The 21,879-nt window shown below is 34.6% G+C and overlaps 1 protein-coding gene and 1 pseudogene across 4 annotated transcripts in view; one reads left to right on the forward strand and one right to left on the reverse strand.

Annotated features, from left to right (window-relative positions):
- The window catches only part of SOX6 (SRY-box transcription factor 6), a 596,389-nt gene that overhangs the window by 366,906 nt on the left and 207,604 nt on the right, over positions 1-21,879 (forward strand). The gene's annotated exons all lie outside the window — the stretch shown is intronic.
- On the reverse strand, positions 10,603-11,017 carry LOC308350628 (phosphatidylinositol N-acetylglucosaminyltransferase subunit P-like; annotated as a pseudogene). Its single transcript has one exon. The product of its transcript is annotated as a phosphatidylinositol N-acetylglucosaminyltransferase subunit P-like (transcript).

Below are 21,879 nucleotides of genomic sequence, written 5' to 3' on the forward strand. Positions count from 1 at the left end.
TTTCTAGATTACTGTAAATCTGTGCTGCCCAATATAGAAGTTATTTGCCACATGTTGGCTATTTAACAAATTCAAATCAAGAAAAATAAAATTTAAATTTAATTCCTCAGTCACATGAACCACATATCAAATACTTATTACAACGTGTGATTTGTGGCTACCATTGGACAGCAAAGATACAGAACACTCCCATTATTACAGAAAGCTATATTTGAGAGGATTGTTCTATATTATAGTAGTCATAAAGGCTAGCCTTTTAGAGAGTTCTAAAACTGGCAAAATGTAGAATCTTCAAGTATCTATAACAAGACGTTTCTATGACACTGTACTTTAAAGAAGACCAAAAAATGGTATTATGTCAAATTTAGTGAGGTTTCTGAAAACAGGACTTTGATGGAAGAATTGTGTTATATGAAGTTAGTTTTGAAGTTGGTGTTCAGATTTTTTTTTTTTACTGATTTGCATATTGTTGCAATAAATACAGAGATTTTTTTCACTGAGAAACATCTATTTAAGTCCTGCTGGTATGGATCATAACTTATGTATAGAACTGCTTAAATTATATTAAAATCTATTTTTCTTGCATGTATACTGTGTGCTTGGTGAAGCATATTGGGTTTTGTGAGTTACTTGAAATGATCTCATCTCCTCTGATGGCTGATGGGAAAGTTGACCCTTCTATATTTCTTTCATCAAATTGTCAACAAGGCAGCTTCCCATTTTGAGTGCCATTTTTCATTGTATTTAATACACATATTTTTATGTATGCTTCTTTCATTGTATTTAATATAGATTGTGTGTGTTTAAGTATGTGGCAGAGAGAGAGAGACAAAAACAATACCCAAGGAAAGACAGAGGGGAACATTAGACATGCTAAGAAAAATAGAGTAAGATAATTTTTTTCTTTGTCAAAGTAAATTAAACTCTCAGAGAAAGAGAGAACCATTTCCATTTATATGGGTATCTAACTTTTCTCCAATATCTTAAACCCAGGCCCCTGAGAGTCACCGCCACTCAATTTTGTGGCTTCTAGAGGAAAATCCAAATCTCTTTGTTCAGAGGTACTGCTTTTTGTTTGACTTTGCCGTGCAGGTTCTTGAACAGACCTGGCCATTGATATGGAACCATAATACATGGGGTAGAAAAAGCTTGTTGATTCCACACTGCCTCAGAATTAAATGGGCAATTCACAGAAGAGGATGCCTGGATAATAGAGAAATGCAGATTAAAGCAATAATAAGATACCATTTTACATCCATCAGACCAGCAAAGATTAAATGTGAGGAACTGGGATTCTCATAAACTACTTGTGGGAGTTTAAGTTTAGATATCTGCTCTGAGTTTAGCTATATCTAATAAAGTTGAAGATGCACATATTCTACGAACTAGCAGTCCAGCATGTATAGATAAATAGATAGATAGGTAGATAGATACCGATATAGATTTGGATATACATGTATATATTCTAAAGAAACTTCTGCATGTGTATAAGAATATTCACTATAGCATTGTTTATAAGAGCAACCCAAACAAAAAAGCAGTCAAAATAAACAGTTGTATATATCAACATGTATGAATTTAAAAACATGATAGTACGTGAAAAAAGACACAGAATTATATACCTAGTATATGTATAATTTATATAACTGAAAACATGTAAAAATAGCATAAATATTTTATTATAAGCCCATATATAGTAACAGTGTAAAAACAACTATTGAAAGGATAAACACTATATTTAGTACAACTAACATGAAAAAAATAAAGCAGGTTCTGCCTCAAGGGCACAGGAAACAAACAAATAAATGTGACTTGTTATTATCTGGTATCAAGCCACCCTCTTTACTCAAGACTGTCCACAGTCTTTGCTTTTTGCTTTACCAACAGAAGCTTTCAAAGTTGCTTAAGACTCCTTTGTTTAAAGTGTTGCTCTTTGGCCTCCCCTTGACCTCCTGTTACAGGATGGATCAGGATCAGTCGGCCAGAAGAGACTTATAAAAAAACAAACAAACAAACAAACAAAAACCTTTTCTCATTAATATGGCATTTTAGAAAACACTTTCGGGACACCCTACGACTCCCAAACCTATTCTTATTTAATTAAATTATCATTAATTCCACTCATCTGTCAAACATTTTTGAGAGGCCTTTCTATGCTTAGGTATTGGGAATACAAAGATGACTAAGAAATGGTTTCTACCCATAAGGAGGTCACAGCCTATAATAGCATATGCAGATAATTATAACACAGATAATTATAAACTTTTTTAGCTCATGCTTTAGAGGATGCTAAAAAGGGAATTGATCATAATATTATTTAAGATTTTTTTCCCTTCAAAGTAAATAAAAGAATTATCTCTCAAAGAAAGAGAATCATTTGTATTTATAGATCAGTGTCACATTATCTTTGGTATCTCAAATCCATGACAACCAGGGTTAATATTTATATTTCCAGCCCAGACCTCCTCCTTGAGCTCCGGATTTATATATCCAGTTTTCTTCTGTACATTTCTCCATGGACATTTTAAATTTAAGATGTCTACGATGGAATTCCCAATACCTTTCTCAGATCTTCTGTACCTAAATTCCTTCCCATCTCAGTAAATAGTAACTCTGCCCTGCATGCTCAGGTCACAAACCCTGAAGTTCACCTTGATTCCTCACTACAAGACATAGTTTCCATTTGCCTCTCTCTATGCCTTCTAAACTTACTCTGTGCACTGAGAACCCTTCTGAGTTCTTTCTCTCTTTGACTTCCATTTGGGTTCAACCAATGAGAAGCTCTCAGGAGAGCTGGAGAATAATAAGGTTGGTGTCCTCTTCCTCTCCACGGCTCTTTCCTTGCCAGATGGCTGTAGTTTGGTTGTGACCCTTTCGTGACCCTCTCCATACAACGACATTCTCTATGCTTTAGCAACCATCCTTTCCTGCTATGCATTAGGCCTTGGTATGATAACAGCTTCATTCTATAACTAGCTCCTGGGTATATTACTATCCCTTGTTGTTTTCCTTAAAACTTGCCCCAATTTTTGTAAATATTTAACTCTTCTCAAGTTACCCAGTTTAGATGTGCAACTACCATTTCTTGGTCCAGGCCACCAATCTCTCCTGCCTGGATTATTGTATTAGCCTCTTAATTGACATTCCATGTTTTCTCCCTTGTCTCCCGACAGTCTATTCTCCACAGAGAAGTGAGATGGATCCTTTTAAAAGTATCAGTTAAGTTGTGTCACTCCTTTGTCTGAAAACCCTCTCATAGTTTCCTATATTAATTTGAATAAAGGCCAAAGCCCCTACGATGGCCCAAAAGGCCCTACAAGATTGATAGGTCCTTCTCCTTCTTCTCTAACTTCATCATCTCTTACTCTCCTAAAGGAAAACTGTTTTTCTACTAAAAACACTTCTAGACACTAAGGAAATGTGAGTTTTCCACACCAAACAATTCTTCAGTGCTCTGTAGATATCAACTCATGGAGAATTTAATTCAATTCTCATACTAACAAGCCAGGGTTAGCAGACTGCCCCAACAGATTAAAGGCTTAATCCCACATGACGGCGCCCCACCCCCTTCAGACACCAATTACAAGCCATGGGTCTTCAGGTTATCCACACTTCTGTCCAAGTTGGTTACAAATCAGGAGTTCCCAAACCCCCTCTACAGTTTGATTATTTGCTATAATGGCTCACATAATTCAGGGAAACCCTCTACTGTTACTTTTGTTATAAAGGATACAAATGAATAGCAAGATGAAGAGGTATGTGGGGCAAGGTCTGGAAGGTCCCAAGTGTAGTTCTTTTCCTATGGTGAATGGGATGCTCCATCCTCCTGGGATAAGGGTGCATTCACCAACTCTGAAGTTCTATGGACCCCTTCATTCACGATTTTTATGGGACTCCATTACATAGGTATGATTGATTAAATCTTTGGCTATTGGTGATTAACTCAATCCCCAGCCTCTCTCCCCTCCCCAGAGGTCAGGAGTAGGGCTGAAAGTTCCAAATCTCTAATCACACAGTTGGTTCCTCTGGCAACCAGCCCATTTCCTGGAGCTATCTAGGGGCTCATTAAGAATCACCTCATAAACATAAACTCAGGTACAGTTGAGAGGGGCTTATTATGAGTAAGAGACACTCCTCTCACTCTTACCACTCAGGAAATTACAAAGATTTTTGAAGCTCTATGCCAGGAATTGGGGGTGAAGACCAAATATATATTTACTGTATCAAAATACTACCTCTTCCCTTTGCTCTTTTTTGCTCATGGTATGTTTATGTCCTAGTGTTCTTCAAATAGTCACACACCTCAGGACCTTTGCATTTGTTGTTTAATCTTCTTGGAATGCTCTACTCCCTGATACTTTTTTTTTTTACTTTATTTATTTATTTTGACAGAGAGAGAAATCACAAGTAGGCAGAGAGGCAGGCAGAGAGAGGGGGGAAGCAGGCTCCCCGCTGAGCGGAGAGCAGGATGTGGGGCTTGATCCCAGGACCCTGAGTAACTCACTGAGCCACCCAGGTGCTCCTCCTCAATACTTTCTTGAATCATTTTTCCAGTTTTTCCACAGAACATTTCTAAGTTCTTGCTTAACTGTCATTCTCAGAGAGACCTATCGTGGCCATCCTATTTAACGTTGGAACCTCTTCTACTTATTTAGCTTTTTTCTTTTTCTATAACATTTGCTGCATCTTGATATACTTTTTATTTTTTAATTTCTTTTGTTATCTGAATTTCTCCACTCAAAGATAAGTTGAATGAAAACAGGGTATGTGTGAGTTCACTGCTTAATCCAAGGTATATAACAAATATTTACTCAATGAATGATGGAATGACTGTAGTGAATTAGAGAGATGTATGAGAAACCTGTGAATGTGAGAGAAGACTGAGAAATTGCTTTTATTCTTCTGTTTCCTCACCCTGGCTTCACTAGTATGCTTATGCTTCTGAATGGAAGTTCTAGTTAGTTTATGCCTCAATACACAAGGTATGTCTGCTCACTTATGCCAATGGGCAGATCTAAAATTGGAAACTCAGATACAGAAAGTTCTTCTTTTAACTGGACATCACAAATACAAGACTGAAGCAGACAAGAGCATAGATAGCTTTGTTCCCATTGAAAAGGACAACAGTTCTAGAGTGTGTTTTGCTTCCTAGTATGATTATTCTTGACATGTATTGGATATTTTTTCAAGGTAACCTTTATAGTCAATGAATTTGCAATACCAAAAACTTTACTATATAATAATTTTATTCTTTAGTAAAAAGAGGAATTATGAGATAGAGATTGCTTAATTTTTTTTTCATAAATAGCAATTTAACTGAGGGAAGTTGTCCATAAATATCTGCTAAGCGATTTTCTCATACCTCATATACAAGATTTTCTGCTTTTTTTCCTGAAACATAGTTCATACTAGGAAGCCTCAATTAAGACACCAAAATTTAAATCAGATATTAAATTTCAGTCATATTAAATAACTGCAAGGAATCTTAGAAGTTCAATCCTGTTTATTCATTCACACTTCACAGAGATTTTTAAAAAGGGATAGTTTCTGTAATATCAATAAGAATAACTAGACAAGAAAATAGGAACTTCTTTTTTTATTTTTTTGGAGAGAGAGAGAGCATGAATGGGGTGAGGGGAGGAGGAAGAGGGAGAGAAAGAATCCCAGGCAGGCTCCACACTCAGCATGGGGTCTGACATAGGGTTCAGTCCCACAACCCTGAGATCATGACCTAAACCAAAAGCAAGAGTTGGATGCTTAACTGACTGAGCCATTTAGGTGCCATGAAAATAGGAATTTCTTTTGTGAATACATTATAGTGTTTGTTGATCATTGATATTTAAATATTTACCATGGTCTAAATAACTCACTTCAAAACTTTGTGATGTATCTTAAGTTTGTGAGTGAATTTTGAAAGACATATTGATTATGACCAAGACAAAGATAGCATTTATTGAATTTCTGGTGTGTGTCATGCATTTTGATAGGCATTTTCACCTTTGTTTGCTGTTTGTTTAGCAATGTCTTTATTGAGATATAAATCATATATCATAAAATTTACCCATTTAGAGAGTACAATTCAGTTGGTTTTTAAAAAACATTTTCATAGAGTTGTACAATTGTTACCACCATCAATTCCCCTAAAGGAATACCTTACCTTTATGTAGTCACCCTCCATTTCCCTCCAAATTTCCCAGCCCCAAGCAACCACTAATGTATTTCTATCTCTGTAGATTTGTGTATTTTGGACATTTCATATAAATAGAATTATATGTTTGTGTGTGTGTGTGTGTGTGTGTGTGTGTGTGTGTGTGTGTGTGTGTTGTTTGTTTTTTGGTTTTGGTTTTGGTTTTGTTTTGCTTTTTGTGATGAGCATCTTTCATTGAGCACAATGTTCTCCAAGTTCATCAGTATTGTGGCAGGTATTAGTATTTTATTCCCTTTCAGCGCCTGAATAAAATAAAATTCCATTAAATGGATCTGTGCTACATTTTATCCATGCTCTCATCAGTTGATGGACATGAGTTGCTTCCATTTTTTGGTTATTATGCTTAATGCTGCAATGAACATTGTACAAGTTCTGGTGTGGATATATGCTTTCATCCCTCTTAGGTATATGTACCCAGTTCCTTTTGAGGAACTGACAGACTATTTTCCAAAGCAGCTGCAGTACTTTTCATTATTGCCAGCAGTGTATAAGAGGTTGTTTTTTTTTTAACTATATATTTTTAAACTATAATGTATTATTTGTTTCAGGGGCACAGGTCTGTGAATTATCAGTCTTACACATTTCACAGCACTCACCATAGCACATACCCTCCCCATTGTCCATCACAGAGCCACCCTATCCCTCCTCCCCTCCTCCCCTCCAGCAACCCTCAGTTCGTTTCCTGAGATTAAGAGTCTCTTATGGTGCATCTCACTCCCTGGTCCCATCTTTTTTTTTAAAGATTTATTTATTTATTTATTTGTCAGAGAGAGAGAGAGAGAGGAGCGAGAGTGAGCACAAGCTGACAGAGTGGCAGGCAGAGGGAGAAGCAGGCTCCCTGACGAGCAAGGAGCCCGATGTGGGACTTGATCCCAGGACGCTGGGATCATGACCTGAGCCGAAGGCAGCTGCTTAACCAACTGAGCCACCCAGGCGTCCCTCCCTGGTCCCATCTTGTTTCATTTTTCCTCCCTTCCCCTATGGCCCCCCACCCTGCCTCTCAAATTCCTCATATCAGTGAGATCATATGATAATTGTCTTTCTCTGAGTGACTTATTTTGCTTAGTGTAATACCCTCTAGTTCCATCCATGTCATTGCAAATTACAGTGGAATACATTTGATGGGATGCAACCATCAAAAACCCTGAAATCTTGCCATTTGCAGTGTGTAAGAGTTCTAACTGCTCCACATCTTCACCCTTTTATTTAACAATATTGAATAATGTTTGTTTATTAATATTTAACAACAGTTCTACTAGACAGATATTATAAGTCTTATTTTATATATGAAGAAACAAAGGCTCAGAAAAAGCACAAATAATTGTCCAAAACCATAAAGGTAGTAAGTTGTAGAGCTAGTTTTTAATTCAGTTCTAATTTAAAACCTGTATTTTCATTCATTCCAAAATTGTATTTTTTTCTGGAATAGTTTGGAGGATCATTTACATTTAGCACTTATTTGAGTGCCTCCCATGTCTTTGGAGTTGGGGGAGCAGTTAACTCAATTTGCCTATAGTTTGATGAGACTAATGTCTTAGAATTGTTTACATATAGGTCAGCAATTTTAGGTCTATTTTAATACTCTTAAAAATTAATGAGGACCCAAAGTACTTTTGTTTATGTGGCTTTTGTCTATTGACATATTTTGTATTAGAAATTAAGACTGAGAAAAATGTTAATATTTATTAATTAATTTAAAATAACAAATGTGTTGTTAAGATAAATAACATTTAAGAAAAATAGCTTTATTTTTCTATTTTTTTTTTAAATTTTAATAAACATATAATGTATTTTTATCCCCAGGGGTACGGGTCTGTGAATCGCCAGGTTTACACATTTCACAGCACTCATCATAGCACATACCCTCCCCAATGTCCATTTCCCCACCACCCTCTCCCGTCCCCCCTCCCCCCAGCAACCCTCAGTCTGTTTTTTGAGATTGAGAGGGTATCATGCTTAGCGAAATAAGTCAGTCGGAGAAAGACAAATATCATATGATCTCTTTGATATGAGGAAGTGAAGAAAAATAGCTTTAATATCTAAAACATAATTTAGTGAAATGAGTAGCATTATTTCACTTTTTTTGCAAATTTATTTAATGTCAGACATAACACAACATACTTAAATTCTCATGGCTGCTCCTGCATTCAGTCTGCTACAATATGTTGTTTTGGTTGAAGTATATGAAACACTATGCAAATATGGTTTAGAAAGTGAAGTATTTTAATAACTTTTGTAGATAATTGTGGATATTCTTTGTATTATAATTTACAAGTAATATAAAGGTTAATTGTGACTTAGAATCTGAAACATAATGAGCTCTTTATATTTTATTACCATTGGTCTAACTTGTACTTTGAATGGATCTTTTAGCAACATATGATTTTATTACCTGGTTTGGTCATTTGGAAAATATTGGATCACAGAGTTAAACAGACCTTCCAAATGTTGACATATTTCATGATACAATATAAAATAATCACATCCATTAATATCACATTTGTAAATTTGAATTTTATTATTAAAAACAAATACAGCCAGTCGTTTTCCTTGAAGTGAAAAGACTCACTTCATAACACTTTTGAGAAAATGTCTTTTAAAAATCCAAGATATGGAAGCAACTCAATTGTCTATTCATACATGAATAGGTTAAGAAAATGTGGTATATACAATGAAATATTACCCAGGCACAAAAAAGAATGAACTCTTGCCATTTACAACAACATGGATGGATCTAGAAGGTATAATGCAAAATGTGAAATAAAGTCAGTCAAAGAAAGGCAAATAACCACATGATTTCAGTCATACATGGAATTTAAGAAACAAAAAAATGAAAAAAGAAAAAAGACAAAAAACAAGAACTTTTAATTATAGAGAACAAACTGGTGGTTGCCAGAAGGGGAGGGGATTGGTGAAATATGTGAAGGGGATTAAGAATACACTTATCATGATGAGCACTGCTTAATGTGTAGAATTGTTGAATTATTATATTGTACACCTGAAACTAACATACCACTTATGTTAACTATACTTGAATTTTTTTAAAAACCACACAAACCCTAGTTTGAATACCATTCTGTGCCTGTCATTCATTCTGTCAAGTAAAAATGGTGTTCTATGGAGAAAGCCATTAGTTTGGATCTTGAAGACTCACACAAGTCCTTTTCGTCAAGAAAACTATTGTTATTTTGGTATGTAGCAGAATTACTTTATATGTACTTATAATTTGGTTACATATATTATAAAGTATACTCTAAGTTGAGATTTAATACGTTAATTTTTTTTACTGTTTTATCAAGAATTTTTAAGTGAAACTGACATTAAAGAAAATACACGTGCACTTGTGATGAGCACTGGGTGTTATATGTAAGTGATGAATTACTAAATTCTACTCCTGAAACCAATACTACATTATATGTTAACTAACTTAAGTTTAAATACAATCTTGAAAGAATAAAAAATAAAAAGTACATGTGTGTGTTTACAAAGACTTCAGTGACTGCTAACTAGTACAATTCAGTGTCACTGGCTTGATGGTAAGGCACCAGTAATTCTACTTATCATTAGTTTTGCACCTTTAGACTAAATGTCAGTGCAGTGAAAAGACAAAAAGATCAGTAACATTATAAACACATTTTTACATATATAGCATTCATATAAAAGTGGACCCCATAGGTGGCCAAAATGCTTTTTGAAAAGTATGAGTCAAGTGATAGATGTAAATATGATGGTAGTGAGAAGAATAAACATTCTCTTCTAAGTTAAATATTTTTTTAAGTCTTTGATTATTATTCAGTATATATGCAATTATTTAAAACATTAATTTAGAAGGAAACTAATTTCTTTAAATATTTTCCCACTTCAAATTCTATTCCCTTAACTTTCTTTACATGATCTTTAGTAGAAATTTTTTTCTTTATGTTGGGAAGAAATAACTTATAAATGATTATGTGCCCTTGAGAGAGAGAGATTTTATTCTTTTTTAATAAAGATTTTATTTATTTATTTGACAGAGAGAGAGAGATCACAAGGAGGCAGAGAGGCAGGCAGGGAGAGGGGGGAAGCAGGCTCCCTCCTGACCAACGAGCCCGATGTGGGTCTCCATCCCAGGACCCTGAGATCATGACCTGAGCTGAAGGCAGAGGCTTAATCCACTGAGCCACCCTGGCCCCCCTTTATTCTTTTTTTAATACATGATTTTACTTAGTCTGTCCATTAATAACTAATATTTGAGAACATTTAATGATATTAATGGAACTCAATATCAGAGAAATTCAACTTAATTTTTTTACCTTTCAATGTTAGATATTAGTAAGAGAGATAGTTATAATAATTATGGTCGAAAGTATTATGTCAAAAACAAAATAAATAGTTGGTATTAGTCGACACAGAATTCAATTTTTGGTGTAAAATTCTTTGACCACAAGAAAGACCACTTGGTTTACTTCACTAATGGGACAATCTCTTAAAGCTGGGATGGCTTCTTCTTGGTATTTCTTCTGATTATTAGCATAGTTATCTGTGATTGTATGAATGAAGATGAGTGTAGTTGTATTCATCCTGCTTATTTCAAATGATAGGACATAACCAATTACTGTAGTAAAGAAGAGGTAGACAAGCCATGCCAACTGCCCAATATTTTTGAGGCTAATAGATTTAGCCTATGGAGTTTAGTCAAGATTCAGGAATAAAAGCCCCCATGAGATATAGTACATAGCCAGATTGGGAGCTTAAGAAAAGAACAAAGCCATAAATTGTTCTTTCTGGCAATGGCGATGGTAAATTTTCCGCCATTTTCCCTGTGGCTTTAGACAATCACATTGTACTGCAGCCAAGACACCTGGGGAATGGGGCCTTCCACACCCCCTCCATGGGTGTGTGGTGAGTATGAGTGTTGAGATATTTTGTTCTCAATAATTCTAAGAATTGCATAGTATCACTTATCACTGTACATTATTATACAATATAAAGTAATAATATAAAATTCTCTCTTTCCTCTATCCCTGCTAGCCTATTTTAAAAATGGAATTTTTAAAATAAAAATATGTTATGCAACTTGCTTTTTTGTCCCCTTAATATAGATTTATCTCATTTTAGGAGGTAAAATTTTTGTCTGTTTTGCTCACTAATCTCCAAAATTTAGAAGCGTGAATAGAAGATGCTCAGTAAATATTTGTTAAATGAATGAATTCTTCACTTTACCTTAAGAGCTGTCCTCATAATGTACCCAGATCAACAAAGAATAATTTATCCAGTCCTCTATTGATAAGCATTGGCTTGTTCCCAGCTCTCACTTTTAAAGTAGTACTATAGTAGAAAAAAATAGGTGGAAGAATATTTCAGGCAATATGAATAGCATGGGTGAGACCTGGAAATGTGAGAGTGAAATTACTTTTCTGCAGAATCTCATATTTTTAGTGAAAATAATGTGTGCCTGTGTGTGTGCATTTGTGGTTAGGGTGGGCAGGTGTTAAAGTTGGACAGGAAAAGTGAGAAATGAGGTTAGATGAACAAGCAAGTACAAGATCATGAAAGGGTATGTAAGCCATTTAAATTAGTCTCAACTTTATTAGTGGAGAACCATTGAAGAGTTTAGGTGAGTGATAGGATCATACCTGGATTTCCAACTTCCATCTTCATCCTTGTGACTGTTGGAATAAAGTGATATTTTGTAGTCAATGAAAGTGTCTGATTTTAGGACTTTATGAAACATTTGGAATAAAATATATCATAATTCTGTATCATGTAACTTTTATTCACTGTCAGGATACATTCTAAACTTTGTTTAAAAAATTATTTATTTATTTATTTATTTATTTATTTATTTATTTATTTATTTATTTTAGAGGGGAAGAGCATGAGCAGGAAGGGCAGAGGGAGAGGGGGAGGGAGAATGAATTTGAAGCAGACTCTGTGCTGAGCATGGAGCCATCCCACCCCCCTGATATGATGCCCTGAACCGAAACCAAGAGTTGGAAACCCAATCAACTGTGCCACCCAGGTGCCCCAGGATAGATTCTACAATGGATTTTTAATATAGACATTATCTGACCATATTGGCAAATATCTATTGAATGTTTACCATGTAAAAGCGCTGTTCTAAGTGCTTCGCGTGTATTAATTTGTGTTAACTTCATCTATACAATAACCTGTTATTATTCTAATTTTATAAAATAGATCAAAAGGTCAGAGTCACAGCACTAGAAAGTAGTGGAGCTGAGTTTTGAAACTAGGCAATCTGGCTCCAGAGCCCATGGTCTTAAACATGTCACATACTGCTTTCTAAATCTGATTATTCCTAAAATATAGAAACAAAGCCTGTGAATTTACATATGAAGCTGTGATGTCAAAAATTAAGTTATATTTCTTCATTTACAGAATGATGTAAATTAAGCTTAATGTATTCTGCTTTTATTCCAGTTTTTTTTTGTAAGTATAAAGAGACAAAAATACATTTTGTGAATTAGTGAGTTTTCTGGCCAAACTAAACATTAATGATAACGTCACATTGTAAAAGAAGATGGTTTTTAAATTTGGTGAAGTTACTCTCAAAATTAACTAAAAACAATCACATCTGAAAAGTTAATGCTGGGTTACATATCAATATATAATGTTAAGCTAATGAATATATACATGTTGTCTATCAAGAAGAGGTTATAAAGTAACCATAGAATTTATTTGGGGCCTTAGGGATTATAATCTAGGAGACAGAGAATCCACCAAAATCAAAAGTGTACTTGGAGTTAGGAGGGGAGAATGCAGGTTTATAAAGGCAAAAACCATGAGGTTACATAACTTGTTTTGAAAGAATTGTGATTGGTGCTGGCAGAGTTTAAACTGACTAATACGCAGTTGGCTATTTAGATAATAGGCATTACATTATTTCTATTTCGGTTTAAGTTAGAAGGATGCGCTCAAGGACGTGGTAGAGTTACAAATGACAAATTGCAATTGATGAAAGTCAAAAGTTCATGGTGTTCTGACAGTTGAAATAGGAGCTGTGCATAGGTCCTACTTCCTCATTGTCCTTTTGACTCTATTTTGAATGACTCTCTTAGCAATGCTTACATCATTTTGAATCTTGTTTCACATGTATATGTATACAATATGTTTCCATTTATAGTTCTTGGTCACATAAATGATTTTTTCTCACATTACCAAGAAATTAATGATCTTTACAGATATAGGCAAGATTGAATGATTTTCATAAAAAATTAAAGTTGCAGAGAGAGTTTATATTCATGGAATATTTCTAGATTATAATCTATAACTAGAAGTGTCCTTATAGATTATCCAATCCAACACCCTCATTTTACAGGTGGGGAAACAGAGGCCCAGAAAAGTACTTGCACAAAATGGCAAAACTAAAACTAGAACCCAGATATCCAGATTTATATTCCAGTCACTTTCCACTATACAACTTTATAATCAAATAGTTTTATATTTGATGGTGCGTAATATTTTACACACCTTGCAAATTACAAGATGAGCATCATACTATTTTTGAATTTTATTATTTTCTCTTTCTGTTGTTCTCTGTGTACTAGCAAACAGTGAACTCTGACTAAATACATGCTTATGTGATTTATCTGATCTCAGTTTGAGAGTTTTATCTGTTAATCTTTATAACTTTCTGCATTTCTATTATCATACAGACCCAAAATACCGCTGATTTTTTAAAATCACTTTTTTGAAAAAGAGAGAGAGAGGCTATCCGAGGAACAGACTCTTAGCTCTAGAGAACAAACTGATGGTTATCAGAATTGAGCTGGGAGGGGGAATGGGTGAAATAGGTGATGGGGATTAAGGAGTTTGCTTGTAGTGATGCGCATGGGTATTGTACCTAAGTGTTGAGTCGCTATATTGTACACCTGAAACAAATATTACACTGTATGTAAACTAACTGGAATTTAAATAAAAAACTAAATGAAAAAGGTATGTGTGGATTTTCAACCACACAGGGAACTGGCAGCCCTAACCCGTGTTGTTCAAAGTGTGTCTGTGGTATGTAATCATACTAGAGGAAAACATGCTGGATTTGCCAGTTAAAAACAGATTCAGGTTAGATGGCCCCTTCAGATCTTTTTGTTCTGCTTATTTTTTCACAGTGTTACACTGTTTTTATTTCACTTAACATTATCACATGGCATTTTTCATTTTTTAAAAAATATTTTATTTATTTATTTGACAGAGATTACAAGTAGGCAGAGAGGCAGGCAGAGAGAGAGGAGAAAGCAGGCTCTCCACGGAGCAGAGAGTCCGATGCGGGGCTCGATCCCAGGACACTGGCATCATGACCTGAGCCGAAGGCAAAGGCTTTAACCCACTGAGGCACCCAGGCGCCCCGGCATTTTTCATTTTTAAAAGGCTTTTCCTAATATTAGTTAAAAATCCAATTTACCTCTGTGTAATCAGCACCTGACTATAGACAGACCTGTTCACTTCATCGTTTCACTATAACTGGACTCCCCATTTGTTTTCAGTTTTTCACTATCACCAGTACTGTTTCAGTGAATATCTTTTAATATAATAATCTCTTAACACATAGAATTTTATCCTTGAGAATGTAATTTCAAATAAAGAAAATCTTGTTAGAAATGAAAAAAAATGAAATCACTTTTTTTTTTTTTTTTTAATGATGCCCTGTCTCCTGAGGAGCTTAAGACTAGAGTTCTTTATATAGTTCTTGCTCTTATTTAAAGGAAATTAGGATCTGGAGAACCCTGCAGGCCCTCAGGTTTTCAAATATACTAGCCAATGAAATACAAAGATTCTCATGGCCCATAATATTCCAGTTGTTAAATTTGATCAATGTTTTACCTATAAAACATCCTGATACACTATTTCTGAAAAAGTATCATTTGAACTCTGATTAATATCTTTAAACCAGTACATATATCTTTAAACCAGTACATATATAATATCTTTAAACCAGTACATATGAAAGCTTGCATGCTGAGGTTCCAGAGTGAAAGTCTTAGTACCTTTGAACAAGTTGTGCTTCTTAAAATATTTACTTATTGATTGCTTCTGTCATTGACTAGCATTTCATTGTTAGACAACCTAGATAGACTTGAGGAAGTGAAAATGCATTTAAATAAAAATATTGGCTTTTAAATGGATTGAGAAAAATGATTACTGAAATCAACTATCTTCCAAAAACAATTTAAAGTGGATTATTTCCCCTGATTTTTTAAGAGGTGGTTTGTTACAGTGGAAGGAGTTCTGAGCTAAGCATCAGGACTTCTGTGTTCTAGTCCTAACTTGAATTCTCGTTTTGACATCATGCATATGACTTTCCCTTTCTGGCTTTCAGCTTCCCGATTTGTAAAACTTGGGAGCTGAATGCTTTGATTCTTTACAACATTGCTTTTCTGAGTCGTGATTGTTTAAATAGGTATACTTTTAAAAAGACAGTTCATGTTATTTTTTAATAGATAAGATGAATTTTTGACAAATCACCTTCAGCTATAGATTAATGGTGGTAAAACCAGCGATGGAAAATACGGGAAACAAACTGGTTTGATCGGGAAAAATGTGAGACATATTTTCTTTCTTTCATAATGCTCCCTTTTTCCCCTTAAAAAGCTCAGAGAGGCAGTAAGCTTTGTAACAACTATTTACTTATGTTCCAATTGGGAAATACATTTGAAGCTGTATACATATACACTCACTCCTCTCCCCCCACCCCCCGCCCCCAGACCATCTCCCTTCTTCCAGTTTTCCTGTTTTACAGTTAATGGGGTTGACCTGGGACTTCAGTCTAGGGAAAATAAGCCCAATGTTACTTTAATGCTAATGAGAGCTGTGAAACTTCAAGATAAGAAAATGTATTCTCAGAATATCAGTCTAGAATAACTGGTTGTTTTGAAGTGGAAGTAAATAGGTTTGAAGTTAGGGTTTAAGATCTGGCTGTGTGATTTTAAGTAAATCTTATGTCCTCTTTGTCTTTTTCTACATTTGTAAAGTGGTGATGGACAGCAATGATAGCTGCCATACTAGGTGGTTTTGAGGTTCAAAAAAACCTAACGTATATGAAAGCATTTTCTAGTACCTTTTTAGTTGTGTAGATTTTAATTATATCTAGCTTATTTTCATGTATAGGTTAGCTGAAACAATGTTATCATTCATGTCTATTCACCTTATTAACTAAATACTTAATTTTATATATCCATTTTGACAATAAGTTTTTAGGCTAAGTAAGGCCATCTTTATGATCGACTTCTATTACTTTACTAACTAAAATAGAAAGAAGGTTAAAATGAGTAGCCCAATACTGAATAATTCCTTACTGTATATTTTTATCTCAGTAGAGTTACCAACCTGGTAGAATTTCTCCCATGGTGTTTATTTTATAATGATAATGAAATGAATGATAGTAATAATTATACCACCTCACCCGTGTTGATGAACTCTGCCTTATATTTCTTGGGTTGCCAAAGTAAACTCTTATTAGCTCTTTCCAAGTAGTCTAAGCTGCTGTTGATTATTCAGTTCATTTGAACAAGTGGAGGGAACAAAAGAGTGTGTGTAGTCAACTCTTGATCACCCGTGCTCTCAGTTGCACAGATAATTCCAAACAGCAGCTACTTCACCTGTTTACATTTTGCTCATGAATGGATTTAAGAGTTACATTTAAATATAACCATGTCTGATAATCTGGGAACTCATGTGTCTTTGGCTTGTTGCAATGATAATTAAAACTTGGAAGTGTTTTCCCTGAATCTAAAATATCTTTTATTGCCTAGAATATATTGGCCCCATACTTAAGTTGTGAATCTTCTTGGAAGAGTCTTGTTTGTTTCCTTCATCTCTTTGGCACACAAAAGACTGATAAATGCTTTAGTCACTTTTGCTCCTCACCTCCCGCCCCCCCAGTCTGAGTAGACAAATCCACTCTTTGCTTAAAAAAAGATGTTGGGAAACTAAATTTTTATAACATTTATTATTGAACTGAATTTGGTTCCAAATTCAGGCCAAAAATCTATTTAGTTATATTGGCATTGTATAGTGGCATTGCCTTTGGATCTACAGAGTTTTGAAATTTCTTAATTGATGTTCACTTTTGTATTTTAGACTTTTTTTCTTTTAAAAATGTACTTCTGCTGCCTCTGATTTAACTTTTACAACTGTGAACTAACAGTGTTACAACTTAACTCAGGTACCCTTATAAAGCAGTGCCTGAAAAAGTCCAGAAATGGCACAATCCTTTTTCCCAAATCACATTTAGTAGATTTTCTTATATTTTGGTGTTTGTTTCTTTTCCCAGTGCCTTTTTAATCTTTACTTGGTTTAGATCCTTCAGTATTTTTTTTAAAGATTTTATTTGTTTATTTTAGAGAGAGAAAGAGGAGCAGCAGAGCGAGAGGGATAAACAGACTCCGTGCTGAGTGCAGAGCCTGATGTAGGGCTCAATCCCAGGACCCTGGGATCATGACCTGAGCCAAAATCAATGGACTGAGCCACCCAGGCAACCCTAGATCCTTCAGTTTTTAAATTACTGATGGTCTTTATAATTAACTATATAAAATACATTTATTTATGGAATCAGGGTAGGAATTGTATTTTCTTTAGAACCTTTCAATTCCACTATGCTTGATAATGTCTGGTTAGAACTGCCTGTGTGTAAGCTTGGAAATATAGTTTAGGACTCCAATTTAGCTCAGTTTTGGAGGTATAGGTGGTTTCTTTTCATACTACTATTAATAGATAATTGGGAATTACTTATTTTCTATATTAGGAAGAAATTTTGTAAACAATGTTGCTGTTGATTTCCTAGAAACTTAACTATAAACTCTCTGGAATAATTGTTAGCATGTAGATTTTATAATACTGTTTTGTAGAACTGGAATTCTACAGTTCTGTAGAAAATTCTTTTCCCATAAAATTTACTCAAAGGCCCTTGACTCTTTTACTGATTATAATTCTGGTATAGATTTTCAAAAATTTGGCTTATTTTTCAACTTAAAATTAAGTGGGAAAGTTTTATTTTACTGTCTTTATGCTAGACAGAACTTTTCATTAATTTTGCTTTAAAATAATTTTCATTATTTCTTCATTAGTTATAGCTGAAGGCCTTAGAATCTTCAGAAGCAAATATAAGTTTTTCATTGACTCATGTATTTGTATATTTATCATATGAAAGAAGAACATATGCTTAATATCAAAATTAAAATTTATGATGATACAATTCTGTAAGATTTAGACATTTTAATATTCTTATCTATTTTTAGATGGACATTTTTGTGTTGTTTAGTTAATTACTAAGTAAAATTGTAAGTTTGTCTCTTCTAAAATAGAAAAATTAGCATGACCTTGTAGCCTCTTAATTGGGAATTACATTTCATGGAAAATTGATTGACTATTTCTATGAATGTTTTATTAAAAATTTCTCTTCAAAATACTTGGCAAATAAGGAGCATTTGTACAAGCTTTATGAAACCAAGATTACCTTGTTATGTTTATTCAATGAAGGGTCCATTGTATCTATATTTGTTTATATTGAATTTCTGCATGTGTTCAAAAGTGATGAACTGAGCCTAATTATTCTATAGAATTGCATCATCCATATTTCAGGCTTACCAACAACATAAAATTCCATTAAATATGGAAAATATGAAGTTTATCAACTCTAGGGTTCTATTTACATAACCATATTTAGAAACTAATATTAGGTGATCATAAGTTATGACTGTGTTTGAGCTTACCTGGGATTGCCTGGTTTAAACTTTTTTTTTTTAATTTTTTTTTTAAGGGTTTTATTTATTTATTTGACAGACAGAGATCACAAGTAGGCAGAGAGGCAGGCAGGCAGAGAGAGAGGAGGAAGAAGACTCCCCGCCGAGCAGAGAGCCCGATGCGGGGCTCGATCCCAGGACCCTGGGATCATGACCTGAGCTGAAAGCAGAGGCTTTAACCCACTGAGCCACCCAGGTGCCCCGGATTGCCTGGTTTATACCCGTGTTCTTGATGTACTCATTCACAGTGTCTCCATTCATTTAAAAAATGTCCTCCTTTGAATGATGAATTATATGAATTAATTCACATAATAGAATTCCTTTCTACAAGTATTTGTTGAAGCTTTACTATGTGTCTGTTTTAGGAGCTGGGGAAATAGCTAATAGTAAACAAATTAAAAGAAAAATGACATTACCAAGTAACTCAGAAGATTATGTCTGCTATTGTTGCCAAAAAAGTGATCAGGTAAATTGTCCTTGTCACTGAACGTAACAAAAATAAAATATGTGCCTAGTAATAGAGTACCACTGAAATCACAGTACCTTAAAAATACAGAAAGACAATGAGATATCACCTCACACCTGTCAGAATGGCTAAACTCAACAACACATGAAACAACTCTCTTGCACTGTTGGTGGGAATCTAAGCTGGTGCAGCCACTTTGGTAAAGAATATGGAGGTTCCTCAAAAAGTTAAAAATAGGGACACCTGGGTGGCTCAGTTGGTTAAGCGCCTGCCTTTGGCTCAGGTCATGATCCCGGTGTCCTGGGATAGAATCCCACATCAGGCTCCTTGCTTGGCAGGGAGCCTGCTTCCCTCTCTGTCTCCCTCTCCCCTTCTTTGTGCATGCTCTCTCTCTCTCTGATAAATAAATAAAAATCTTTTCTTAGAAAGTTAAAAATAGAGCTACCCTATGATCTAGCAATTGCACTACTAGGTATTTACCGAAAGAATACAAAAATACTAATTCAAAAGGACAAATGCACCCCAATGTTTATAGCAACATTATCTACAGTAGCCAAACTAGGGAAACAGCCCAAGTGTTCATCGACTGATGAATGCCTAAGAAGATGTGGTATTACTGAGACATCAAAAAGAATGAAAACTTGCCATTTGCAACAACATGGATGGAACTAGAGTGTATTATGCTAAGTGAAGTAAGTCAGAGAAAGATAAATGCCATGATTTCACTTATATGTGGAATTTAAGAAAAAAAACAAAACAGATGATCATAGGGGAAGGGAAGGAATATAAAATAAGATAAAAAGAGAGAGGGAGGCAAAGAGATTCTTAATTATGGGAAACAAACTGTGGGTTACCAGATGGGAGGTAGGTGCGGGGTTGGGGTAATTGGGTCATGTCATGAAAGAGGGCACTTGATGGAAATGAGCCCTGGGTGTTATATGCAACTGATGAATCACTAAATTCTACCCTGAAACTAATAATACACTATATGTTAACTAAATTGATTTTTAAATAAAAAATTTTTAAAACTATGTGATGGGGATTAAGGAGTGCACTTATAATAAGCAGTACGTGTTGTATGGAATATATACCATATTGCACACTTGAAATCAAAATTACACTGTATGTTAACTAACTGGAATTTGAATAAAACTTTAAAAAGAAAAAATAGGTTAGGAACAAAAAATAAATATTTACACAGAAAGGAACCTATCAACATTTTTAAAAAATGTGTCAGTAAGATGTGTCAGGTAAGAAAGTGTTGTTTTTATCAAGTCAATGAACAGTTAAAATTTTTCATCTTTGTTTTAAACTTGTAGGTGTCGGATAAACAAGCTGCAAATACCCATTTAACTTAATTATAATTTTGGGGGGCAAGTAGAACAGAAATCTCAAATGAGGTTCCTTGTAGTTTGTTAAAGCTATTAGTATACCTATTATTTTCTTAAACTATAGATAGTGAATCAGCTAAACAAAATCTTCTTGGCTAGTGTAGGTATATAAAATAAAGTGTGAGAAAGCTGGGTAGGGGGCATAGACTTTAAGATGTTGCAAGACACTGATTTGGATCAGTCTATAGGGATATAGTCAGGGTCATTCTTCCCACTGAATTTTGAAATTCAACCAAAGAATAGATTTTACCCATTAAAAAGTATACTTTTAAAAAAAATTCCTCTAAAAAAGCTTTGGTGACATAAGGACAGCTGAATGAGTTGGCTAATCAATTGTATGTAACTCTTTTGGCAGTTTTTTCTTTTCTTTTCTTTTCTTTTTTTTTAAGATTTTATTTATATATTTGACAGAGAGAGAGAGAGATCACAAGTAGGCAGAGAAGCAGGCAGAGAGAGAAGAGGGAAGCAGGCTCCCTGCTGAGCAAAGAGCCTGATGCGGGGCTTGATCCCAGGACCCTGAAATCATGACCTGAGCCGAAGGCAGAGGCTTAACCCACTGAGCCACCCAGGTGTCCCCTGGCAGTTCTTTCTTTCGGCAATTAAGAATTAGAACCTGATTACGGGTTCTGTAATCTCTGATTACAGTGTCTTGGCTTATAATTCAATTCTATTGAAAGAAGATGGTGTGAGAAAGGGTTAATATAATAATGTAAGTCCCTCTGAACTATTTCCTGTATAATTGCTTATATAATTATGTATTATATAATTGCTTATATAATACATGTAGTGTTTCAGTTGATTCTACCTTCTAAGTTATAGTTGGTGTTCAGAGAAGTGTTGAAATTTTTTTTCACATGACTTGGAATTTAATTTCTAGGTGTAACAGCTTCTGAGTCCCTACTCAGAAATGAGTCCCTACTCATTTTCTTTTCTTTTAAAGAATTATTTATTTTATTATTTTAAAAATATATTTTTAAAAGATTTATTTATATGAGGGGGAGAGGCGAGAGAGAGAGAGAGAGAATCTTAGGCAGACTCCCCGCTGAGCATAGCCCAAGGTGGGGCTTCATGTCATAA

This window comes from Martes martes, assembly GCF_963455335.1.
Source record: "Martes martes genome assembly, chromosome: 10".
NCBI lineage: Eukaryota > Metazoa > Chordata > Mammalia > Carnivora > Mustelidae > Martes > Martes martes.